Below are 27284 nucleotides of genomic sequence, written 5' to 3' on the forward strand. Positions count from 1 at the left end.
CACCACCACCTGGTGATTTTTTTAATAGTGTTTTTCTTAGAATTTTATATGTGACACTGAATCTACATTACTCCAGCATCTTCCTCACTTTCTAACCCCTCCCAAACTCATCTTTTCTTTAATGATTGTTGATTCATGTATATATGTGTGTATATACATATATGTATACATACATTTATTCGCACATGTGTATATAACCTACAGCACCCATTTTCTTTATTTTTGCTTTTATATACCTGTACCCAAGGCTAACCACTTGGGATTGAACAAGCTATGTAGGAGCTCATCATTAGAAGCAATTGAGTTTCTATCTCTTAGCAGTCATTAGTCGTCTGTATCTCTTCATCTAGGAACGGAACCATGAAGAATTTCCCTTGTCCACACTGGCATGTCAACTGGTGTTCTCCTTATGCTGGTCTGTGGCTGGGACTGAAGCTGTTTTTTATAAGTATCCTTATTCACACATGTTAACTAAGAGGAATACATGTTAAAAACATCATTTATAACAGTAATTCTTCCTTGAGTTTCTAAGATATATTCCTATGAAATAAAGCATCTTCAGCTTTTCTCTTACAGGAAATGGACCCAGGTTAAACATCTGCAAATCAACATTTACCTTCCCCCTTTCCTTGTCCAGTCTGTTTGGTTAACAATTATGAATAGGCATCCTCCATCTTTTTTGTTCACCTATTTCTCTTTTTAGTATTTTTGTTATCAATTTTCATGTACATCTGTCAAGAAAAACTGATGCCCACCTTTCCGTGGGCTCAACCCAGTATTTCACTTTTGTTTATGAGCATTAGTTTTGTCATCATACTGAAATGGCAATTTTTGACCACAAGAACTGTTAATATATTACACTATTAAAATTCCTATAGTATCTCACAGAGACCTTGATTCAGAGTGTGTGCCATAATTGTAAATATAACAAAGGTATCAAAGCTGCATCTCAAATAACTGAAGAAAAGATGGATTATTCAATAGATGCTATTGGATGGGCATCTAAAAAAACAATATTAAAGCTATGGCTCATATTCTATAACAGGATAAATTCCCAACAGATAAAAGAAGTAATTGTAAAAATGAAAGCGTAAAAGAATTACAAGTGGCCAAGAAGAATTATCTTTATAATCTTGATGGAGGGGAGACATATTTAAATATGACACAAGTGCTATAAATCAAGAGACTGACAAATTTCACAACACACACAAAAACTTTAAAACAATATTTGTAACAAAAGCCATAATAACCAATGGCAAAATAAAAATGACAAATTGGAATAAATACTTACAACCATATCAAAAGTCAATAAATAGAAAAGATCATTTATTATACAATTCTAAATGGCCCAAAGGAAAAATAGGAAAACAATACATACAGACAGATGGTGGAAAATGAAATACAAATAACTCTTAAGCACATGAAGAATAGAAAAAGAGTGATGAAAATTAAAAACTTCACCAAAATATCATTTTTTAACCTAGCAGATGAGCAAAAATGCAGAAGATTAATGACACTGTTTGGCCAGGCAGTGAAGACAGACATTTGCATGTGCGAACAGCTCTTCAGAGGGCCATTTCACAATATTTATCAAAATTACTTTTAATTCTGAAACACCACTTCAGAAAGTTCTCTTAAATATACATTACCGTATAGGTGAAGAGACGTATATAAAAGAAAATTGCCCCCCAAGGGAGGAGCAGACCTGGTAGGCCACAGAGGAGGACTTTGCCGCCAGCCCTTAAGATACCTGATAAAACAGGGCCAGATGAAAGGAGAGGAGGTTCTCCCCTATCAGTGGACTTAGAAAGGGGCAGGGAGGAGATGAGGGAGGGAGGGAGGGAGGGATTGGGAGGGAATAAGGGAGTGGGATACAGCTGGGTATAGAGTTAATAAAATGTAACTAATAATAATAAACAATAAAAAAAAGGTCATTGCTGCAGTGTGGCTCCTAATGGCAAGATTAAGAACAATTGAGATGTCCACACAAGGTGAGCGGATAAAAAACGGCAAAGCATCTGCCAAAGAAAACCTGTTTCAGCCAACCACTAAAAGGATAAGGTGATAGAGGGAGAGAAGTAGTGAGGGAAGGAGGGAGCTGGGGAAGGGGGGGCTCTTAAAGGTCACTTATCACTGGGCTTTGGAACAATCTCCAACAATATGTGGAAAAAAGAAGATGAAAAACTGAGCAAGACGTACTGCCGTGGGTGCAAAGTTCGGGGCAGGGAGACAAAGCTTTTAGTAAACGCTTGTGTAAGAACTGGTATGTGTTATCTCAGGGGACAGAAACAGACTAAAGTTTTGGTTGTTTTTTTTTTTGTTTTTTTTTTTTGCACTAGGCCTCTTTTAACATTTTAATTTGTGAATTATTTGATTATTTAAAACAAATATTCAAAAACACATATTTCTGCAGCAAAACACAGTGTTATGAACATAAAAATAAATTTTGGGTTAAGGAAGAGAGATTTCTAATAATAACAATACCCAATGTTTGTTTTTAAAGTTTCAAAATTTTTTGTGTAAATTATCAAATGAAATATACCAAATTACCACTGGTAACTTTTTTCTATTAGATAACTTTACAGGCTTTCCATATGGTTTATTCACGTGTTCTTGTTTTTAGTTAGCCTGTGTGGATGAACAACACTGCTCTCAGAACACGTGGTTAATAAAAATCTAAATGCCAGGAACAGTGTGTCTTCCCATGGGTCATGGAGGCACCCAGAGGCTCTGAAAATAACACACACTATTACCACTATTTAAGAAGGACATACCTATAAAGGCACAAGAAGGTTATGGAACACCACATAAATTGGACCAGAGAATTCCCCTATCCACATAATAATCAAAACACCAAACACAAAGAAGACTGTTAAAAGCTACAAGGGAAAAAGCCAAGTAACATATAAAGGAAGACTGCTAGAATTACACGTGACTTCTCAACGGGGACTCTTGACAGCCAGTAGGGCCTGGACTGGCGTCCTGCAGACCCTAAGAGACCACTGATGCCAGCCCCGACTACTGTAAACAGCAAAAGGTTCAATCACTATAGATAGAGAAAAAAGATATTCCATAACAAAGTCAAATTTAAGCAATATCTCTCCACAAATCCAGCCCTACAGAAAGTACTAGAACACTCCATTACAAGTAAGCTAACTACACCCGTCAAAACACAGGAAATAAATAACCTTATGCCAGCAAAACTCTAAGAAGGGAAGCATGCCTAGACAAACACACACACACACACACACACACACACACACCACTACCACCAAACATCAAAATATCTGACTTAACAATCACTGATTATTAATATCTCTCAATCCAAACAGACTCGATCCCTAATAAAAACACACAGGCAAAGGAATTTGCACTTGTTTATAAATGCCAGTCTCTTACACAACAGAAAATGAACTAAGACAGGTACCACGCTGCCTCTCCTGCCTCCATCCCAGGAAACAGTGCCAGGATAGCAATTCGTTTGAACATAGAAACAGTTTGTAGACTTAGGAAAAGAAGTGACTAGTTCCTACGAGACAAGGAAGCTAGCTTGAGGCCAGCACTCTTCACTCCAGACTGAATCCAAATTCACAGTTAGAATTTAAATCTTGTTCCTTTGAAAAGCCTTGTTGGTGATTATTTTTTTAAAGTGAAGTTAGTTTTGAGGTTTTTAATTGAAACTGAGCTTTTATTTATTCACTTGTTTTATGTATTCCACAGTGTGTGTGTGGAGGTCACAGGACAAGCCTCCCACCTCACAGAGCCCTGGGGATAAAACTGTCCTGAGAAAGTTAGTTTTAACTGTGAGCTTAACGCGCTGTAGAATCTCCAGGCGAGGGAACAGCCCTGTGGGATTATCTTGATTACTTTGTCTTGTAAACAAGTCTGTGAGGTAGTTTGATTACACTGAGAGAGGAAGGCCCACCTGCTGAGCCCCCACCCATAGGATCCTATCCTGTCTACCAATAAAGAGAGTGTGAGCACGGGCATACATACGTTAATTCATTGCTTTCTGCTCCCGACGGTAGTCATGTGACTAGCTACATGGAGTTTCTTTTACCTTGACTAATCTATAATGATGATATGTGACCTGAAATTGTGAGCCGAATAAACCCTTTCTTACTTACATTGTTTTTATCCAGGTGTTCTATCACAGAAACAGGAAATGAAAATACCAGGAGTAGGATCATTGCTGTAATGAATCTGACCATGAGGATTTTTAGACCTTTGGAGCTGTTTTATGGGATGAATGTGGAAGAGTTTGGAACTCTGGGCTGGAAAAGCCATTGATGCTAAAGGCAAAGCTTAATGGGCCACTTTATTGGATCTTGGAAGATGGTGACACCAAGAAATTAACGTAACAGAGGGCCAGCTCATAAAGTTTCAGAGGAGAGAAAGGTCTCAATCAAAAACTTGGATAGGGTCATTTCTGAGATAATTTTGCCAAGAATCTGACTTCCTTCTGCTCATATTATGGGAACTAAGTGAAGTAGAATTTAAATATAATTAACTTATTTGTTTGGCAGAAGACATTTCAAGGCAGGATGGTACTTATGATGGTGCTAAAGAAGCACCTGAAAATGATAAAGAGATCAGCATGATAAAAAAAAAAAAAATGTCTTTACGCCAAAGCCTTACCAAATTCATTTTCAAAAAGACCAATCTGAAAGGATTTCTTGCTCCTCAAAGGGAAAGATATTTTCCAGCAGCAAGTTAGCTGTGGCCCAATTGAGCTGAGCTACATCTCAGTCATGCAGCAGAACTTGGACTTCATCTGCTTCTGCTAGTGCGCGTTGGGTTTTGTATTGTTTTGGTTTCTGGTTTTGTTTGGTTGTTTTTTGGGGGAGTTTTGTTTTTTAGGGGTTTTGTTTTTGGTTTGGTTTTGGGGTTTTTGTTTTGTTTCATGTTTTGTTCTGTTTTGTCAGCTTGACACAATCCTAGATCATCTGACAAGAAGGAACCTCCATTAAGAAAATGCTTCTCTAGGATTGGCCTGCAGGCAAGTATGTGGCTTTAAAAAAAAAAAAAATATCATTAATGATCGATGTGGTTGAGCCCACTCCTCTGAGAAAGCAGGGCTCCCCCTGGGCAGGTGGTTCTCAATAGTTTAAGAAAGCAGGCTTTTACAGACCTGTTCTCTCCTTGTGGAGCTCCTGTCCCCTCCAGGTCTTTATCTCCCCCTTCTTTCCTAAGATTCTCTGCACTCTGCCCAAGTTTGGTTATGAGCCTCAGCATCTGCTTAGAAAACTCGATCAGTAGTCTTTCAGAGGCCCTCTGTGGTAGGCTCCTGTCTTCTGCTTCTGATGTCTATCGCATTTGTCCTTCTGAGTAATGATTGACTGAAGAGAATGATACCCCAACCAAGGACAATGCATGGAGAGGACCTAAAACCCGGGCTCAGATATAGCCCATAGACTCAGTCTCTAAGTGTGGTGTCCTAGTAAGGGGATCAGGAACTTTCTTTGGCATGAACTCAGTGGCTGGCTTTTGATCACCTCTCCCTGGGGGGTGAGTCACAGAGGAAAACAATGCAGCCAGTCCTGATGAAACCTGATAGACTAGGGTCAGATGGAAGGGGAGGAGGACCATCCCCATCAGTGGACTAGGGGAGGGGCATAGGGAAAGGGAAGAGGGAAGGACGTTGGGTTTGGGAGGGGCCCACAACCGGGATACAAATTGAATAAATAGTAAAAATGATAATAATTAAAAATATAGAAAGCAGGCCTGAGGAAGTGTTGGTGAACAAGCTTGTAATCGGCATTCTTCACTGCTTTTCTTTCAGTTTCTGACTCCGGGTTCCTGCCCGAGTTCTCTGGGTGACAGACACTTTCCTCCCACCTTCTCCTGCTTTGTGCCCTCACCCAGTCTCCTTGGATCTGCTCGCCTCTCCCTTCCTTACACTCTGTTAGCTTAAACCACTTTTACCCATTGACTTGCAAGCTTATATTCATTACAAGCTGGAATCTGGATACGAACAAGTTACTTTACTTACTTACTTACTTACTTACTTACTTACTTACTTTTTAAGTTATTTTATTTACTCAATCTTGGTTTGGAAATTCCAAGCTTCTCTGCTAGGTTATCATGGAATATATAGAAAGTCACTGTGAACAATCCTGATCCTTTTGTGCTACGTATATTTTGCTACGTATTGTCTAACTTAACCTTTTATCTGACTACCACCATCCTTGCCGACTTCTCTCTTTTAGATTTCATATTTGAATGAGCTCCTGTGACTGGTTTATTTCATTTAGCATGGTGTATTCCAGTTCCAGCAATCTTGTTGAGGAGGAGACGATTTCTTCTTTGTTGTTGTTATTAATGTTACTCTGTGTGCAGAAACCACATTTTTTAATTCCTTTATTCACCGATAAAGCTCTGTATTGGTTCCGTATCTTGGCTGGTGGCAACACCACTGCAATAGGCATGACAAAGTCCACATCTCTTTGTCATGCTGACTGCATTTTCGTGGAGTACATACCTACAAGGAGACAGACAAATCAAATTAAGCGATCTGGTATTAGATTTCGGGGGACACCTCCACGCTCTTCTGTATAATTAGTTACTATTTATATTCTTTCTAAGAGCAAAGAAGAGGACCTTTTCTCCTCAACTTCACATACTTGCCTTATTATCAGTTTTCGTTCTACCCTTGAGCAAGATATCCAACTTGGCTTAAAGCCTTCTTTTCTCATCCGGATTTTGATTTGCATTTCCCTAATGGCTAATGATATGAAGCTTTACTGCATGTAATGTTTTAGCCACTTGTACTGTTTACTTTGAGACATGTCTGTTAAGGTTATTTCTTCGTTTTTAAGTTAGTGTAGTTGGTCCTTTAAATCGATTTAGTTCCTTATATATTAGAGGCATAAATCATTTGTCAAATAGTTGGCAAATCCTTTTTTACCACTCTAGAGGTTTGTCTCTTTATTCTGTTATTGTTTCTCTTACTGTGCAGAAGACTTTTTAACTAGATAGAATTTCATTTGTCTGTTTTTATATTTTGTTTCCTCTGCTTTGGGGGTCGTATCCAAGAATTCAGCTCCTGGGTTAATATCTTAGAGTGTTTCCTGTATGTTTTCTTTTCATAGTTTCATATTGGACTTGGATTCATGTCTTTGGTCTCTGGTAAATTTTCAGGTTTTTTGTTTTTTTTTTTTTTTTTTTTGTACAGAATGAGAAATAGGTCAAATTTCAATCTTCTGTATATACATATTGAGACTTACCAACACAGAAAAGCCTTTTTTCTCTCTAATAGACATTTCAGCACCTTTGTCTGGTTAGGATCAGTTGGTCATTTCAGTGTGTATTTATTTCTGGGATTGATGTTCTATTCCAGTGGTTTGTATATCTGATTTTATGTCACTACCACACTGTTTTGACTATTGTAGCACTATACTGCACTTTTGAAATAACATATTGCAAAGCCTCCAGCTGTGTTCTATTTACTCAACGCGATAGCTGTTGAATGAGATTGCTTTAATATTTATTTTCTCAGGAATTTTGCTCTCGACTATAAGAATACTTTTGGCATTACGTGTTGATTTTGTGTACAGTAACTTTGCAGAATATTTTCCTCAGTTCCAATAATTTTGTGTTGGTCTTTAGGTTTTTCTATATGTAAGGAAAATCATGCTATTTGCAAAAGAGGAATTGGCTCTCCTCTTCCTATTTGTATGACTTTTTTCTAATTTTTCTAAAATTTCCAGTGCTATTTTTAATAAGAGCAATCAATGCTTCCATCCTTATCTTATGTCACATTTTAAAGGAAATGTTTCAGCACTTCCCCATGCTGTGTGCTGTTGGCAGTGAGTTTCTCAGATACTGCCTTAACACAACATTTATTTAGAGTTCTTAAAATGCAGCTTGGAATTTCTATTCAATAATGACGTTGAATTAAGGTGCAATTTTCATCCTTCTTTCTGTTGAAGTTGATGTGTGTGAATTCAACTATCTTTGCCTACTATACACTCCATCTTTTTCACATGCTCTTAGATTCAATTTATTAATTTTTGAGAATTTTACATCTATGCTCATCCGCAATATTGGCTACAATTTTCATTCTTTTAATAAAATGTATTTATACAAGCAACATCCAATGTCTTCATAAATATGTATTTACATATTTATGCATACATATAAATATATATGACAACAATAATGAAAACTGAGAAGAAAAGGAGCAAGGGAGCACATGGGAGGGGTTGGAAGGAGGAAAGGGAAGAAGAGATGGATGTAATAAATTTTAATTAAAGCTTAAATTTTTAAAAGTATTTTATATTTAATGTGTGTGTGCATATGCATACTTTTTCTAATGCAGAGATCAAAGTTCAACCTGCAGAAGTTGGTCCTCTCCTTCTTCCAAAGGGACCTGAGATTGGAACTCAAGTAACTGGGCTTCGGGGCACCTTGTACCTGTACACACTCACCCTTTGCTTTTGTTGTGCTGCTGCCGCCGCCGCTGCTGTCACTGTTATATCATTTTCTGCGCTTGGTACGAGCATTTCTTTCCTCTAAAATTAGTCTGGAAAGATAACTTCCCCTTCAATATTTTAGGAATAGTTTGAGAACAAATAGCATCAGTTCTTCCTTAAAAGTTTGATAAGCTGTTGGGGTGATGGGTAAGTTAGCAAAGTACTTACTGCACAAGCATGAAGACCTGATCCCCAGTACTCTTTCAGTAAAATAAAATAAAATAAAATAAAATAAAATAAAATATAAAATAAAGATGTGGCCATGTATACTGCTGTAATCCTAGAAGTGGAGAGATAAAACAGGAGGATTCCTGAACTCCTTGACTACTTGGCCTTGCCAGGTTCAATGAAAGACCATGCCTCAAAAAATAAGAGGAAAAAGAAGGCACCCAACATTGCCATTGGGATTTCACATGCACATATATGTGCACACATGTATGTAAATAACACACCCAAATATGCATACATCACACACACACACTCGCATACACACAGGCAAAAGTTTGGCAAAATCTAGTAGTGAAGCCATCAAGTTCCTGGTTTATTTCACTGAAAGGAATTTTACTGCTGAATCACTATTATAACTTTTTATTAGTGCATTCAAGCTTTTGTTATCTTCATAGTTTAAGTGTGCTAGATCATACATGCCCAGAAACTTAACAATTTCTTCCACATTTTCTACATTTTTAGCATATATTTGTGCATAGCTTGGTGAATTTGGTTACAGTCAATTCATTAGCTTATTAGACAATTACAGGAGAGTCTGACATTCTTCCCATGATAGTGCAGTTAGGTCAGATATTATCTTGCTCTTCTTTACAAAAGTAAAAAATAAGTAAATAAAAATACCAGTCTTTTATCTGCTAATCTAAAAAAAATTACTTGAGCTTTTTAAAAAATGCACCATGTATTGAAAATATGCTGATTGGTTTAATCTCCCCTCTATTTTATGTTGTTGCATCAAGAATGTAGGTTCTAATTTGGCAGAGGATGAGGAGAAAGATCAGAATGATAAAAAGAAAGAAGATTCAATACATTCATAGAATTTCTCTTTTTTCAGCACAAGTCCAGATGAGGTGATACTGGCATCACCGTCACCCAAGAAAATCCTGAGCTGTGATGTGAGAACCTTCTTTTTAAGTTAAAGGAAAATGAAAGTCATGTTTTTCGAGTATAGATACTTGTGAGCCCAGAAAAATGATAAGATTTTTCTATATGTTTCTGAAATGAAAAGAGGAGAGAGAGACAAAGTGATGGAGACAGAGATTCCTTATGATAAAATACTCATTGAAATCGTCCGTATTTCTCAAAGCTCTCATCTCTGTTCATCTGCCTTCAGAGAAGTAAAAAGTTGTAGTGTTTTGGCTTTTGCCAATTGAATTTGTGAATCACTGAGGGGTAATTTCTTTCTTGGGACTGTTATCATCCATCTGAGGATAACAGCACCCAGACATTCTCCTTTGCATCCTTCTGTAATTTCTTTCTTTTCTTTTCTTATCTTTTCATTTTTTTTATAGAGAAGGCTAACTGGGAATAGCATGGGCTTTTATTTTTAATTTTTTTTGTTTATTATAATTTATTCACTTTGTATCCCAGCTGTAGACCTCTCCCTCGTCCCCTCACAATCCCCTCTCCTCCCCCTCTTCTCCTCCCATGCCCCGCCCCCAGTCTACGCATAAGTGCAGTCCTCCTCCCCTTCCATCTGACCCTAGCCTATCAGTACTCATCAGTACTGACTGCATTGTCTTCCTCTATGGCTTGGTAAGGCTGCTCCCCCTCAGGGGTGAGGTGATCAAAGAGCAGCCACTGAGTTCATGTCAGAGACAGCCTTTGTTCCCCTTACTAGGAAACCCATTTGCAGACTGAGTTGTCAATAAATGTATCATATAACTTTCTTGACTTCGTACTAAACTCTGAAGTTAGAAAATGAGAAAGACTGATATCTGGCCTGGGGAGAGGTTCCTCAGTCAAGAGTACTGGCTGCTCTTCCAGATAACATGAGCTCAGTCCCAAGCCCCACATAGCAATGCATAACCTCCTATAAATGCAGTTCCAGGGCTCTGATCCCCTTCTCTGGATATCAGGTGTGCACGTGGTAAATATGCAGGCCAGAACACTCTCACACTCACAATAAGATTTTAAAACTTTTAAAAAAAAAAATCTGTTCACCTTGCATTAAAAATAAGAGATATTATTTGTCAGCTTTGTTCCCTATAAGCCAAACATTAACTTGTTTACACAACAAGGGGTTGGTGTGCTGTTGATGTTGTTTTTTCCCTTCATAAAAGTTCACCAGTCCTGATGTATACAGAGACCCTTAAAGGTAGGAATTCCACAAGAAGTCACTGACCCATGCTGAGGGTTCCATCAGTTTACAGGAATCTGAGTAAAATTTGTCTCCATCAAGAAGGGAGATGATGGAAAACAGTGTGTTGGAGCATTGAGTGGTATTTGTCAGGCAGTTCTAACCTGAGCTCACATTCTAACCTTGAGCCTAATCTATGTAAGACCTCATTGTCTTAAGTCCTTCTTTGGGCTATTTCAGATACCCCAAATGAAATGATTCATCTTTTACACTTGCAAAATAGAAAGAAGTCAGTGGAAGAAAAGATGGTCTTGTAATAAAGGAATGTACTTATATATTTATGTAGTTACTTAGTTATTTAACAATCTTGTGTCCTTTAAACCATATCAAAAGAACTCCCAAGGTCATCCTGACTGATGGCAATAAGAACTCCACAAAAACCTCTATGTCTCATGGGGGGAGGGATGATTCTAAAAACACAGCCACATGGGGAAGCTTCTTCTTTAAATGATTCATGCTAAAGCTAGAAGCCAGTTGATCACAATGCTGGAGAAAGAATAACCTTTCTGGCCTCCTTCCTATCCCTGGGTTCATTGTCTTAATCACAGAAGGCAAGGTCACCACGAGAACTAGAGCTTAGGTCCTCAGGGACCTACCATGTAGGTCGTAGTTTTCAAACGTCAGTGTATGTCAGCTCCAGGAGCACCTGTAAATAGGTACTTCTGCCCTTCAGTTAATGACTCACTAACTCTAAGAAGGACCCAAAAATTCATATTTCTCACAACTTCTCCACTGTTCCTGCTGATCCGCAGGGCCCCATTTTAAGGATGACTGAAATAGAATACAAAGGAAGGCACCTGCTCCCTCCCTGGATTTAAGCATGCAAAAGGCTGCAGCTGGGATAAGAGAGAGAGTTGAATTTTTTTGTTTGCCAATACTTAGAACTGCACAGTTTTCATTACTGAACTTATACTGTCTGTAAATGACAGATACAACTAGGAAATATTGAAAAAGCAGAAAAGCCACAGACTTACTCTTTATTCCAACTAGTAGCAGTCAAGCTAGCACCATTAAACTTGAAGGTGCAGAGAAATAAAAATAAATATTCCTTCTGACTTTATCTCACAACTGTATGAATAGAAATTGGCATGAAGTATTAACAATAGAAATTGGTATGAAGTATTCTTAAATCAATAGGCCTTATAAAATCAGATTTTATGTTTAAAAAGTTAGCAAATAGCAACCAAAGACCATAGAGAGGACCTAGACCCTTCCACCCCCACCCCTATATGTAATCCATACACAGCTCAGTCTCCATGTAGGTTCCCTAGTAAGGGGAGCAGGGGCAGTCTCTGACATGAACTTGATTGCCGGCTCCTTGATTACTTCTTCATATTGTGATGACCTAGCCAGCCCACAAAGGAAGAGGATCTAGTCAGTACTGATGGGACCTGATAGGCTAGGGTCAGACAGTAGGGAAGGAGGATTTCCCATATCAGTGGACTAGGGAAGAGGGAGGAAGAGGGAGGAAGAGGGAGGGAGGGTAGTACCCAGAGGAGATGAGGGAGGGGACTACAACTGGAATACAAAGCAAATAATTGATGATGATGATAATAATAATGAATTGCAAATGATTATTTACATAGATACTCATTCATAATATTAACTTTTAGAGTTTTACCCACAAAACAACTCAAATTCTCTTACGTTTTATAACAATTGATTAATACAAAAGTTTCATAAATGTCTAGGGTTGTTTGCCTTAGGAAAAAAGCATAAATAATTTTTACACCCACTAAACTCTGAACTCATTTCTGCAACCTGTTTCTAAAGAGAAGAAGCTTCCGCAGTGGAACAGGTTTACACTGACACTGCTTCGGTCTACGAGCAGAAACCTTGGGTTTGCTGCCTCTTCTCTCCAAACCTCATTTTCTCAACTTAAAATGAAAATATTTCTCTGATTGCTGTGGGGCTCGAGTGAGATGATGCACAGGAGATACTTAGCACAATGCTTTGCCACATAGCCATATTGTTTTTACCAATGATTTCTACTCTGATTACCACATTGGTCCCCACCACTCTCCAGAAAACTGGTAAAAACACAGCACACAATAGGCCAGGAAATGAAGAAAAGTTTCTGCAGTGTGGTATGGTTGCATAGCATCGTATCTAGTATTGCTTTTATTCTCTTTCTCTCAGCAAGGACATAAAATATGTCAAATGCCTTTTGGATATAATTAACCTCTCAGAACCTCTGAGTTTTCCTCTATAGAATGGCAACAGCAATGCAAAGCAGAGGTCCTAACCCTGATATTAGGGCAAGAAAAATACGTTCTTTCTTTATCAAAGCAACTTCTTTAGGACACAAGAAGAAAAGAGATTAAGGGACATATACTTAAGTATTAAAAATTAAAATTCTGAGACTTTCAGCCTGAATTGTTTCTAAGTTTCTGCTCCTGAATACTCTGATTACATATAGCAATATTACTTACTACTGTTCACAAAACAATAACAGAGTACCTCTACATGAGGAGAGGAAAGAAGGACACAAGAAAGGAATACGGGGAGGGACAGTTAAAACTAGGGCCATTTGAGGGCTCATGTGAAAACCTAATATTGCAGAAGCTTCCTAAAATGTATACATATGTAAAGGCTATCTTAAAAAAATCACCAAGTAATGGGGAAATGCAGTCCCCACTGGACATCTCATCACCCAGGGAAGTTTCCAGTACCAGGAATGAGTTACAGCTAGTTTAGTTCTTGACCAAAAAGAATCCAGACTATTGCCATGGCTATGAGTTGCTCTAAAAAAAAAAAAAAAAAACACACACACACACAATAAAGCCATATTGCTGGAGGTAACATGTTGAGGATTATTAGTGTTTACTATAGATTTACTTTTTAGTTAAGCAGCGGTTAAGCCTAAACAGCTGTATACCCAAACCAAATCACCACACAGAGACTGGGATTTATTTAATTAACCTAGAGTACAATGCTGGGCAATAGTTACTCCATCCTAAACCTCCGAGCCCACATAGTTTCCTCCCATTCAGATTTCCCACATTATACTTGCTTTTTAGTCATTGCTTAGGTCTGGTTCATCCCTCTACGTGATTCCATGCTCCACATGGTTCCAAGATCTCTCCTGCGGATTCTCCACTCCTCCCTCCTCCCACTCACTTCCTTCTCTTCCCCTCTGGCCAGGATGTCCCACCCTGTTCTCACCATTGCACAGCACTGGGGCTGGTTGTTTAATTGACAATATAGAGAACAAATGGTGGCATGTTTACACAAACGTGAGACAGGTGATGCTTAGAGTAAGCGTCACAATGCAATGTCTGGATTGAAACCAGATAGTGGGGTAGAGAAATCAGCATTTGAATGAACAAGGATAAATTGTATACATTTCATAAGAACATTACACCAACAGCAGCACCTACACATCTCATCAAATATGGAGAAATCAAACTGGTACCTATCTAGAATCTTTACACTTACAGACTAGTTTTCATGGTACTGGAATATACTCTGCATGCTACCAAAGAAGAAAGGCAAACACAACACAGCTGCAAAGCTTTTGATCTGTGATCTGTTTTTTAAATGATAGGTTTCTTGTGAACTATATAGACCAAGATAGCATAACTCATATGACTGCTGTCTAATATTATGTATAAAATAAAAGCTGTCTATATCAAAGTTAAGTAAACACATTAGGAAAAGATGTAGCACTAGTAAGTTTTGTAGACATTATTTACCTACATGGTGGAGGAGAGAGCCACCTCCCGCAAGTTGTCCTCTGACCACATACACACACCATAGCACACATATACACACAATAAATAAGCGTACATTTTCAAAACAGTGTGGCCAGGAAAGTCTGTACAACAAGAAGGTAGACTTTTGTTTTATTCCAATTCTGGTTTACAAAGGATAAAATTGGTTGTTCTTGATTGTAACCTGATTTTACCTACTTTCAGACTCCTGGGTTTGTTAGTCACTCTGTAGCCATTAGAGAAATAAGAATAGAAAGAAATTCTGTTGGTAACCCAGAATCCTAAGAAACCCCACCTATTGCCAGTATAATCATGTCCAAGCCGGTTACTTTCTTCTTTAGATGGTAATTGAATGTACTGGCAAGTGAAAAAGGCTGAGAAAACTGTTAAGTAAAACAGATGAATAGATAAACAACACAACATCACTGTGACTCAGTTTCACCATTCTGTAAAATTAGATATGAGAGTTGACATTAATGACCTCTGAAATATAAATCTTGTGATACTATGCTTTCAGGCACCAAAATAAAATCATATAAGCCCTTTTGCAATACAGCTCTTCATGAAGTATACACACAAGCCTTCAAATGAAATAGCATTTTTTTAGACTTCTGTCTTTGGAGAATACTAGGCATAGTAAACATTGTTTATGTAATGTGATATTACCAAAAACAGCACATGTTAAATATAAGTAGACTCTCCTAAAAGAACCTAGACAATTGTAAGCTTACTTGCAATTTTAAAAGCCAGTGAGATGATTCAGCAAGTAATGGTGCTTTCCACCAAAGCTGAAAACTTAATGTTCAACACCTGGGCTGGGTCCCATATCGTGGAAGAAAGAAACTGACTCCCACAAGATGTCCTGTGGCCACCATGGCATGCGCACACACACAAATACACACACACAAATACAGATACACACACACAAGTACACACACACAAGCACACACACACTGAACAAGTGTAACCATTATAAGTGGTTAATTATTATTAACTGGCCTTTAAATTGTAATTAAGCTTCAATTGTCTAGGTTCTTTAGGAGAGCCTAATTATATTTAAAATGTGCTGGTTTTGGTAATATCACATTACACAAACAATGTGTACTGTGCCTAGTAGTCTTCAAAGACAGAAGTCCACAAAAATGATGTTTCATTCAAAGGCTTTTGTCTCTACTTCATGAAGAGATGTAGTGAGAAAGGACATATATGATTTTATGTTGGTGCCTGAAATAAATTATTATTATTTTATAATAAATTGTAAAATATTATTGACTTATATAATATCTAACCAGTATATTAAAGGGACTTTACATTAAAGAAAATTATTCTAAATGGCCAGCACATTTATTGAAAACTATCCCTTTTAATATTTATTTTCTAATTAAAAAGAGTAAAATTTAGGAGGCCGGATGTTAAATGAAAAGAGTGTTATGAAGTATAGGCACTTTTACATTATCCTGATTTGAATAAGATTAAAAATTAGAAAGGAACCTTGATCATTACCTTTTGAATCTCTCAAATGACTCATCTACCAAGAACTTGAAATGTTTTAGAACCCACTACCTATCATTGTATCCATAGGAGCTTCAGTTATTGGAAATTCTTTCCTTCATTTGGCCAAAAACAACTAAATTTTCATCTTCAAAACACAAGCAAGCAAACAAAATGAGTAACTACTTTACTGGCCAGCATCTAACTTCAGAGTCTTAATTTCATAATGGAAAAACAACTTTAAACCTTGAAGCAATCATGACAGTAGTGATGTGACATAGCTCCACCAGGACATGCGTGTCTGGTTAGCCTTTCACCCCTGAGCCTTGTTAAAACCCGGGTGCATTTGTCCTATTCCTTTCAGGCTGTGAGCTATGCCAACTACACCTAAGGACCTGTATTCAGTAAGACTGCCCTGCCTAAGCCAATGAGAATGAAGACTGATCAGATACCAGAGCCATGATCCCTAGGTCTAAATTTGTCCTATCAGTCAAAGCCCACATCTTCCATAATGCCATTGTTTATAAGTCCTTGACTGCCCTTTTGCCTCACTCTAGTTTAGGTTTTTGTAATTGTTTCCACTTTATATTAAAGTCTTTTTTTGTATTCTAGTCTACTTGCCTGGAACACAGTAGTATTTCTAATTGTTGTTTGCCATTAGTAATAGAGCTTAGAACTTAGATTTATGTGTAGCCAGTCCTGATGAGACCTGAAAGGCTAGGGTCAGAGGGAAGTGGACTTGGAGAGGGGCATAGGGGGAGATGAGAGAGGGAGAGAGAGATTGGGAGGGAATGATGGAGGGGCCACAGCTGGGATACAAAGTGACTAAACTGTAATTAATAAAAAAAATAATTAATAAAAAAGAAGAACTTAGATTTATGGTTCCCCAGATACAAACAAACATTATTGGTCTGCCTTCCAGAAACACATTGTCGCTATGTCTGACTATAATTATCTATGCTAACAGAATGCATCTATAGATAGGTCCCCTGTTTCAAAGACCTCAGTGATTGCTAATGGTATTTGCCTTAGAATAGAACTCCATTCCCAAAAACACTAGAATTGGGATGTGTGGCTGTGCGCTCCATGGGCCTCAGCCATAATGCCAAGTAAATCCCAGTATAGCAAACTAAAAGGCATTCTGGCCAGTGTCAGTTTCCAGTGCTTACTTACCACTGGGATTGACTTACTCCATTTATGAAATGTTTCTGTGCTCACTAAATCCCTGATGCTAGAGCCATACCAAGCTGTCAGAACAACAAACTCAAAAGTGAAACACATTTTTAAAAGAACATAGAAAGTTGATTTAAAAATGGGCTGATAAAAAATGATCAACAGTTTGCAAAAGATGAAGTACAAATGGCCAGTAAATATATCAAAAATGTTCACCATAACAACCCATTAATTAGTGAACTGAAAACTACAGATAAAGATTCCATCTTGTCCCAGCCAGAACGGCATTCACTACAAAAAGTCAAGTAACAACAAGTGCAGGCCAAGAGGCAAGAAGAGAATACTCTGCTGGAAGACATGTGGATAACCTAGCCACTGTGTAAATCACTGTAACCTTTCCTCTGGGTCCGGAAAATACAGGCTAGCTACAGCACTCTTGGGTAGTTACCCGAGGGACTCTAACACATCACAGAGATGCTTACACCTCAGTATTCAATGAAGCACTCACTATTCACAGTGGCTGAGTATGGAACCAGCTTGAGTGTCCATCAAGAAAAGGATGGACAAAGACAATGTGCTCTATACCTACATGATATAATAGCAATTAGTGAAAAAAGAGGCCTGAATTTAAAGGAGAACAGGAGTGGTATATGGAAGAATTTGGAGGGAGGAAAACGAAGGGAAGCATGTAGTAATTAAAATATAACACCCCCAATTTAAATCTTTATAGTAAAAGAAAAAGGCTATATTTTCTTTGTATGTCTCATATAACCTCTTTACTATTCCAGGTCCTACATAGATTATGTGAGAGCACAGCCAAATGAGTCCCTTCTGAGCACCCTACCCAATACCCCAGATCTAGCCTGAGTCCTATACCCAGTGCTTGCCTCAATCAAAACCTCCAGGCTCTGTCAAGAAGCCACACGGCTTCTGCCATCTTCGCTACTCCCAAACGACATCAAACATCTCAGCCTAGCCAAGCCCTGCACATCTTGTTTCAGGGTCTAAATGGGTGATTCCACTTCATACATCTTATATATAGATTATTCATACATTTCACTAAATACATCTTACCCAACCAACAGACATGCCCCTAAACCCAGCCTGGGACCAGGACTCACATCCTAGTCATCAACCCATAAGCCATATCCTACCTCAGGTCCAGCCCATCCTTCTCATGCTGTGCTCTCTTCCACTGCATTGTGTCCATAATAGACACAGAACTACCAAAAGACAACCACATGCTCCAACCTCATCACAAAAGTACAGACAATATGAAAAATCAAGGCAATAGTTCTTCCCCAAATCCACCCGTCCCATAGAACTGTTCTCCAATGAGAATTACCTGGATGAACCCTGGGACACAGAATTTAAAAGAACAACATAGACTTCATCAAATGATTCAAGAAGTTTTAAAAACAAAACAAACAAACAAACAAACAAAGCCCAAAACAACAAAGAAATAAAACATTAGCAACAAAACTAGTTCAATGAACTTAAAGATAATAAATGCCTGTGTGATGCCCAGGAAAACAAAGACATGATGCTGAGTAAAACAACAAAGACAATCTAGGATTAGAAAGCTGAGTTCAATAAAGAAATATAACATTAGCAAGCTTGAATGAAGAAGGAATTGAAAAAAAAAACAGTAACTCAACTACAGAACTCAAGGGCAAGTTACAGAAAAAGAATTGAATAAAGTTAAGCAATAGAATATCAGAAATCAAAGACAAACTGTAGATCTAGATAAGTAATCAAAGAATATTAAAAAAAACAATTTAAAACACAGAAAAGAACATGAAGAAAACGTAAGACACCATTAAAAGAGCAAACCTTCATATTATAGGATTAGATGAGGGAGAAGAATACCAGGATAATGGCCTAGACCAAATCTTCAATGAGATAATAGAAAAAAAATTCCCAAAATAAGGAAAGACAGACCCATACAGACACCAGAAGTACACAGAACACAAAATAGACAAGACCAGGAAAAAAAAAAAAAAACTCTCCATGACATATCATTGTTAAGATACTAAAAAAAGAGAGTATTTAAAAAATATGGAAAAAAAACTACAAATCACATACAATGAAAAATTTAAAAGAATAACAGCTGCTTTCCAAGAGGAAACTTTGAAAGAAGTTAGAGGCTGAGACAGGCTAGAGAGATGGCTCAGTGGTTGGGAACTCTGGCTGCTATTCTAGAGGACCTGGGTTCAGTTCCCAGTTCCAACATGGCAGCTCACACAGTCTGTGCCTCCAGTTCTAGGTGATCTGACACTCACACAGGAAACAATGCAGGTAAAACACCAATGCACACAAAATAAAAATAAGTAAATCTTTAAAAAACGAGAGAGAGGCTGAACCAATGCATTCCAAGTTCTAAAAGACCAGGACTGCCAACCCAGACAACTGTACTCAACAAGAATGCATGCCACAAACCTAAGGCCCAGGGAATATTGCAGAAGAGAGAACAGAAAGATTATACGAGCCAGAAGATCATGGAGTTTACTGTGAGATCATGTCTCCTAGAAATGTCAGAAGCCATAAAGCCTCACCAGTATGACTGCCTAAAGATGAGCTAAACAAGGACAACAACAATAGACATGCTAAGATAAACATCAGAAAGCCCACCACACCTCAACACTACAAAAAGAACTGCTAGCCACTAAGGAATGTTGAGAGTGGGAGACATGGTCTTCCCCAGGAACAACACACTGACTGGTTATCAATACCAAATGCTCATCCCTGAAAACATACATACAAGTAGCATTATACATACTGAGCAGAGTGTATTAGAAAGCATATGTATGTACATATACTTACACACACATAACAACAATTAATGAAAAAAAGAACCCATTAATTTAAAAGAGAGCAAAGAGAGGTATGTGGGCATGTTTGGAGGGGGAAAGAAAAAAGGAAATGAAATAATCACATTGTGATCTCAAAGAATAAAAGAAATTAAAAAATTAAAACAAAAAATAAATTAGCTTAAAAAAAAATAGCTGCCCAGCTGAAGGAGAAAGAAAACCTTTCTTTGTATAAACAGCTTTAAACTTTTATATCCAGCAGCTCAAGCTTAAGCCAAGAGTCTACATACAAAACAATCAAGCTCTAATTATTAAAGCAAAAAGTAGCAATGAGAGCATAATATAGCAACACAATTACTGCAACCAACACACATTTCAATAATAACTTTAAATATTAATGGCTTTAACTTCCAGTCAAAGGACACAGGCTGAATGAATCAAGAATAAAATTCATGCATCTGTTGTCCACAAGAAATTCTTCTTAGCTTTAGAAATAGGAAACACCTTAGAATGAAAAGATGTGACCAGGAAGCAAGCAGCCGTTGCTATCCTAACATCTGACAAAACAGACTTCAAACGAAAACTAAAAAGACACATATTAACATTAACCCAGTAATAATAGGTGATTTCAACAACTTGCTTTCTCCAATAGACAGGTCATCTGAACAACAACAACAACAACGATGAAAAAAATAGTTACATTGGAATTAAATGAGGATACCATATATCAAATATGCTTAACGAATATGTACAAAGTATTCTCCACAAAGACAGAAAGGCATATATTCTACTCAGAAGTGCAGCAAAGTGCAACTAAAATAAACAACAGGCTCAGGTACGAAACAAATGCTTAGCAATTCAGAATGATTGAAATAACGTCATGTGTCCTGAAAATACGATGGTTTGAGTGAGAATGAGCTTCATAGGATCATGTGTTTGAATAGTTGGCTCAGTTGGTAGAATATTTTGGGGAGGCATGGAAGGAAGGTTGTCACTGGGGTAGGCTTTGAAGTGTCGAAATACTCCTGCTATGCCTCCTGTGTCTTGCCCTTTGCTTCCTATTTTCAAACCAAAACATAAGCTCTCAGTTATTTCCCACCGCCTTGCCTTTGGTCTGCCATCATGGAATCTAACCCTCTGAAACTTGTAAGCCCCAAATTAAATTTTTTTCTTTTATAAATTGCCTTGGCCATGATGTTTAATCACAGAAGTAATGAAGGTAGTCCATAATGCAATAGAACCTAAAATTGACAGCAAACAGATCTCTAGTAAAATGTGAACTCATGAAGACTGAGTAACTCATTATTGAAAAATGAATGGCCCAGAGAAGAAATTAAGAAATAAAATTTAAAATTCTTAGAAGTAACTGAAAATGAGAACACAATATGGCAAAAACTATTTTCAATGGGCACATGAAAATAGTCATACTATGCAAATTTATAATTCTAAGTGCTGACATCCTAAAAACAATAAAAGATTAAATAAATAAATGACTTAATAATATACATTTAAAAATTGGGAAAAAAAAGAATGAACCAAATCCAAATCCGCTAGTTAGTGAAAAAAAAATTAAATTAAAATTAGAGGAACTGTTAATAAAATAGGAACAAAGAAAAAAGTACAAAGAATCAATAAATCTAAGAACTGGTACTTTGACATGATAAACAATATTGACAGACCCAACTAACCAAAAGAAAGAACAAGAAGACCCAAACTAACAGAATACGAAATGAGCAGGGAAATATTACAACAGATACCAGAGATTAAGAATACTGTAAGGGAAAACTTTAAAAACCATTACCTCTAAGTTAGAAAATCTAAAAGAAATAGACAAATTTATAGCTACATCCATGCCATCATAATTAAATGAAGAGGAGATAAATAGCCTAGCATATTGAAATAGCAAAAGCCTTCAAATTAAAAAAAATCAAAGGCCAGATGTGCTCATAGCAGAATTCTAGCAGACTTTCAAAGAAGATATACTGTCAATATTTGTTAAGCTGTTAAAAACAAACAACAAAATACACACACAGAGAGAAACAGAGAAGAACCCAAACTCCTCTATGAAGCTAGCTAGTATCATTCTAATACCAAAACCATGAAAAAAAAAATGCAACATCAAGAAAATAAGAGTACAGGCAAATATCCTTGATAATCAGAGATTTTTAAAAACGTTCGATAAACTTTGGAAGTGGGTAACCAATGTCTGTTCTAACTTGAGGCCCTCTTCATGAAAGGGAGCCCATGCCTAACACTGCTTGGATGGCCAGGAACCAGAGACTAGCAGACCAGAGACATAGGGTGAAACCAAACTGGTCTGAAAAAAAAATCAATGAAGTAATTTCTAAAGATAATCTGCTACACTCATAGGTCAGAGTCTTATCCAGTCATCGTCAGAAAGGCTTCCTCCCACAGCACATGGGAGTAGATCAAGAGACCCACCACCAGACATTATGCAGAGAAAGAGTCTAAGTTGGAAGTCTCCATCATGCCCCTCCCCTTGGAGCTGGGGAATCCCACAAAATATGAGGGAGAAAAGATTATAGGAGTCCGAGGGAATGGAGGACACCAGGAAACACCGCCACATGTGGGCTCACAGAGACTGAGGCAGCAAGAACGGAAGGAGGCAGGAGTCTGTACCAAGCCCTCTACTTCTACATTGTAGCTGTTAGCTTGGTGCTTTTCTGGGACTCCTAACTGTGGGAAGGGATGTGTTTCTAACTCTTTCGCCTGCTCTTAGGACTCTTTTCCTCTAATTTAATGAGAACAAATCCTAAATATAAGGCTTTGCATACCCTTATAATCTGGTTTCTTACGTCTCTTTCATATATTCATTAGTTAATTTTACAGGCTTCCTGAAGCTAGCTCAACAAAGCTCTGTTTTCTTCTTGTTATGTTTCCATTGATAACATCAAGTAGAGAAAATGTTGTCAGTGTAACGGTGTCACTTTCCAGAGTTCTTCTGAGGTTAGAGCACAGCAGTGATCCCTATGGAAGTTGTTCACAAGTGCAGAATCAATTTTGAAACTTTATTAAGGAAAAAAAAAAAGCAAGTATTACTAAAATACACCTGAATGGGACGTATGCAGTGGAGCCATGCAAGCTTCTCAGCTGGTTCTGAAGCAGACAGGTAAATGAAGAGACTGCTATCAAATGAATAGAATAGGCTACTTCTGGCAATGGAATTGTGGGATCAGACCTGTAGGAGTCTGTTTGCTGTACTGAAGATTGAATTTAGAAGGTCAAACACACTCGACCACGAAAATGCATTCACAGCCCCCTAACGTTTTTTAAAAATTACTTATTCCTATGTAGCTACCACTACCATCCTCTCATAAGAGACAGTGTCTGTCTGTGGACGCTAACATGGATTCAACCCAAATGCAAGTCAGGGCACCTGCTCAGCCACCTAGCACACCAGTTCAACCCCTGTTGAGAACTTCCCTGCCAAAAAAAGGAAAAAAGTTTCATTCTGTTGAAGTCACAGGAGATGACAAGTTAGAAAATGGTTTTGGAGACATGGCTTTTAAAACAAGTTTTCCCCATGTTGCTCATTCCAGCAGGACCTAAAACCCATAGGATCAAGTAATCCACCAGCCTTTGCTCCTCACCAAATCCACCCCCAGCAGCTGGGACCACAAGAATGAGTCACTGTGCCCGCCTACTTTTTATTTAAGGAATATTCAGATGTAGAGGAGACCCAGCATTTTCATTTCATTCTTTTAAACCCTATGTTTGCTTGCAGTTTTTCAATTGTAACAAATAGAAGATTTTAAAAAAATCTTCTAAGCTATAGAAGTACTTTTTAAAAAAGTGTTACACTGACAATTCAATTTCCAGATGCTGGTTTTTACTTAGAACTCTTATTCTTGGGATTGAGAAGTGAGTGCGATGTATAGACAGATAAACGATAAAACGATGATGTTATATTAGTAAAGATTAAAGAAGTCTTCACAAATATGCTAGTTTAATTTAAAAAAAAATGGGCTCTTAAAAAAGTTTCACTAAAAATGTGAAATGTTTTCCTAAAGTTTGTACACATTTCTAAAGTTTCGCTAATGTTTCGGAATAGTCCACTCACGTATATAATTTATGACAGAACATTCAAAAATGAACTCCAACTGACAAGTCTAAGACATTTCAAAGTTGCACTGACAGTTCCAACCTACTTCCCTTCATGCCCAGATTCACTTAATATCCCATTTGAGTCTCAAGCCTGCCTTCAGACCCAATTGGAACAAAACGACCGGCAAGCTCCACCTCCTCTTGGGCATGTAACCCTTTTACATGCACATTCACAGCCAAACACCATTGTAACCTGATTTGCATTTGCACTAACTAAATTACAAAGCACCCTAAGAGGGCCTGCTATGCAGCCACAGACTTGTTAGGAGGATATGTTGCGGAGCTTCTGTGAACACTAATTAAAAAGGTTTTATCTTTCCCCTCTGGTTCACTGAAATTGTGCAAACGTCTCGCCTGCTACAACTTTGTTCAAAAACAGTTTTCAAACATGTGATCAGAGCCAGGCATCTCTTTAAGGTACCATGATCCTCTCTCCTCCGGTGGACAGCTCTACAGATGAAGTTTCCATCTGAACTTTGAGCTTCCTTCTCTTTGTTATTTTGTGTTGTGCAACCTTGGCATTATCCAACTGTGGACTTTTATCTGTGAATATCTAAATCCTGTCTTGTGGAAAACTAATTACTGAACCACTGAGAGCTTCATAATGTCCTGCATTTAAGTCCTGAGCATCATACATAATGCATAGGCAGCAGTCCCTGCACTCTGATTACAGAACACTGTCATTAAGTGAGCAAATTAAAGATGTGAATAATTCACTGGCTGCGCTTATTGTCAGCACTGCATTGTGAAATTAGAATTTCTAATAAGTACTGCAATTTTTTAACCCAATTAACACAGAGAACATCTTGAGACTGATTAGTACAATAAAAATTATTACCTTATTCTTTTGCTTCACAACAGCCAAATTAAATACTGTACTTAATTATGCAGCATTCATTCCTTCTATGATAAAAAAAACAATCCTGTCATTTTAATAAGAGTTATAATATTTGTATGTGGGTTAAACGTATACCACAAGCATCTGTAGCTCACTGTCTTGGCAAAGTTTTTTTCGGAGTCTGAACAGCACTATTGTCACCACTGGTGGATGATGATGGCATTAGTGTGCTCTTAAACCAAACATTTTCCCCAAAAACAAACAGTATATACATCATCGACAAAGTAGCCAGCCTCGAGGAATTGAGTTGCATCTATTAAACCACTGCTTTTTCTTAACTCTTTAGATGCAGTTAACACTGATCTGCCCCCACCACACTGTTTGTGATTGAAGATGAAATATATATATAAGAGATACAATTGATTAGGAAAATAAGCAAGTATCTGAAGCAGTGCCTCTTACCTTGGATGCTCATTTAGCAAACAGGGATCTGCCTGACTCCTGTCAGGCAAGTAGGAAAGTCCACTTCATGCTCGGCACGCTGATCCTATGCAGAGAGTGTCTGCTGCCATATTAAATAAAGAAAATGATCATTTAACCGAGGCTTTTGTCTCTCAATTTTTTCTCCTGCTGTCTCTTTCGAGTCAAAGCCCAGAAAGGCAGGCACATCTGGTGGCAGTCCCTGCCCCTGACCGCAGCAGCCTCTGGAGAAACACCCCCCTTCTTTTTCAGCTCCTCTGCATCCCTTCCTGGGTAACTTCACCCCCCTAGAATAGGGAGAGAACGATGACATTGCAGCCAGAACATGAGATTGTTTGTTCAGCTTCTGCAGCCACCTCCTTCCTGTCTAGATATTTTACAGAAAGAGAATGAGAGGGAGAAACAGCGAAGGTGCTCTGAAAATCAGTCAGACACAATGCAATAGGGAGATGGAGAGGAGGGAAAGCAGAGAGAGAGAGAGAGAAAGAGAGAAGGGGGTGGCTGTCAGTGCAGATAAATCTGCATATGGAAATTAGGGTTATCCTGGGTACAGTTTTATTTAACTATGATCTACTGTTTTTTAAATTAGACCAGAATTTCAGCAAAGGGGGGAAAAAAGTGAGTCTTGAAAACAGACTAACTTCTAATTCAACAGACTTAAAATTTCATTACACCTGCAAATAGCTCATTCAAAAGTCATAGGAACAATAAAGGGGAAAAATGCAGTGTTTCCCCTGTTATTATGCTAACAAATGAAAGAGAATGTACCCCTTAAAATAATGCAGGAGTCTAGGGGAGAAAGAGTTGTCCAAATTGGATAATTGGCAGTATATGTGGAAACAAATAGTAACACATTCTGATACTTTACTATCAGATGTAACTGGTTTTTCTTCCTCAAAGAAGTTGTTTTTTGCATCTCTGATACAAGGCACACTGCCTGTGGCCATAGTCTGTTTGAAAAGGTCATGACTCCGACCAACTACACATTTGGGGTATTAAGAAGGAAACGGTGAAGAGAACTGTGAACAGAATGACACGGGGAGATGACTAGAGAGCTCAGAAATGAGGACTCTGCCACAAACAGAACAGTATTTACCCAGAAAAGAGAATGGGCTAAAGGCACAATCTGAGAGGTGGATTGGAGGTGTGGACACCAATGGTAACTCTGATTAAACATTTATCAGGTAAGTATCACACTGCCATTGTTGTGCTAAGAAGAAAACTTAAACACAGAGTTGTTCCTCACCTCAAGAGCCTCAAATTCAATGAAAAAATAATAATAAGCTTAAGATGGAATGTGTTGCATGACTATTTCCTCTGAGTTAAAACATTCACTCCTGGAAGAAGAAGGCTCAAAACAAGAAGCTTAAAAGGCATGGGACATTCATAAGGGTGAACATTGGGAAAAGGACTCTCTAGAGAATCTGACTACAACTTATGAAGGAGCTTCAAAGACGCCGATTTCGACAGTGGTCACCCACACTTTGGTGAGTGTTTGGGCGGTGTAGCTCCCTTTGAGTCACCCAGGTACCATAAGGAATCCCTGTGAACTCTGGTTCACGGAGTTAGACTGGCTGGAATCGTGTCTGTAGACCGTTGCTGATGCCTTATCCACGGTGACAGGTGGTGTAAACTTACAAGGGAGAGGGCTGAGACAGGCTTGAACATCATAGGCAGATGTTAAGTGGCCTCAAGGCTAGTTCTCCAGTCACATGTCCTAAGCAGGTTGCTTTGTGCCTACGGTCCTTAGTTTCTTCAGCTATAAAAAAACAGTAATTCCTGATATGAAGATGTGAAATTGGGGCTGAGGAATGG

At 38.0% G+C, this 27284-nt stretch overlaps 1 long non-coding RNA gene across 4 annotated transcripts in view; it reads right to left on the reverse strand.

The window, feature by feature from the left end:
* Positions 1-25916, reverse strand: part of LOC132654773 (uncharacterized) — a 662496-nt gene extending 636580 nt beyond the window's left edge. For all 4 annotated transcript variants that reach the window (XR_009592487.1, XR_009592486.1, XR_009592489.1 and 1 more), the window contains exon 1: positions 25452-25916. This is a non-coding gene — a long non-coding RNA (uncharacterized LOC132654773). The remainder of the gene's footprint in view (positions 1-25451) is intronic.
* Positions 25917-27284: the final 1368 nt, after the last annotated feature.

The sequence above is a fragment of the Meriones unguiculatus genome, chromosome 6, assembly GCF_030254825.1.
Source record: "Meriones unguiculatus strain TT.TT164.6M chromosome 6, Bangor_MerUng_6.1, whole genome shotgun sequence".
Taxonomy (NCBI): domain Eukaryota; kingdom Metazoa; phylum Chordata; class Mammalia; order Rodentia; family Muridae; genus Meriones; species Meriones unguiculatus.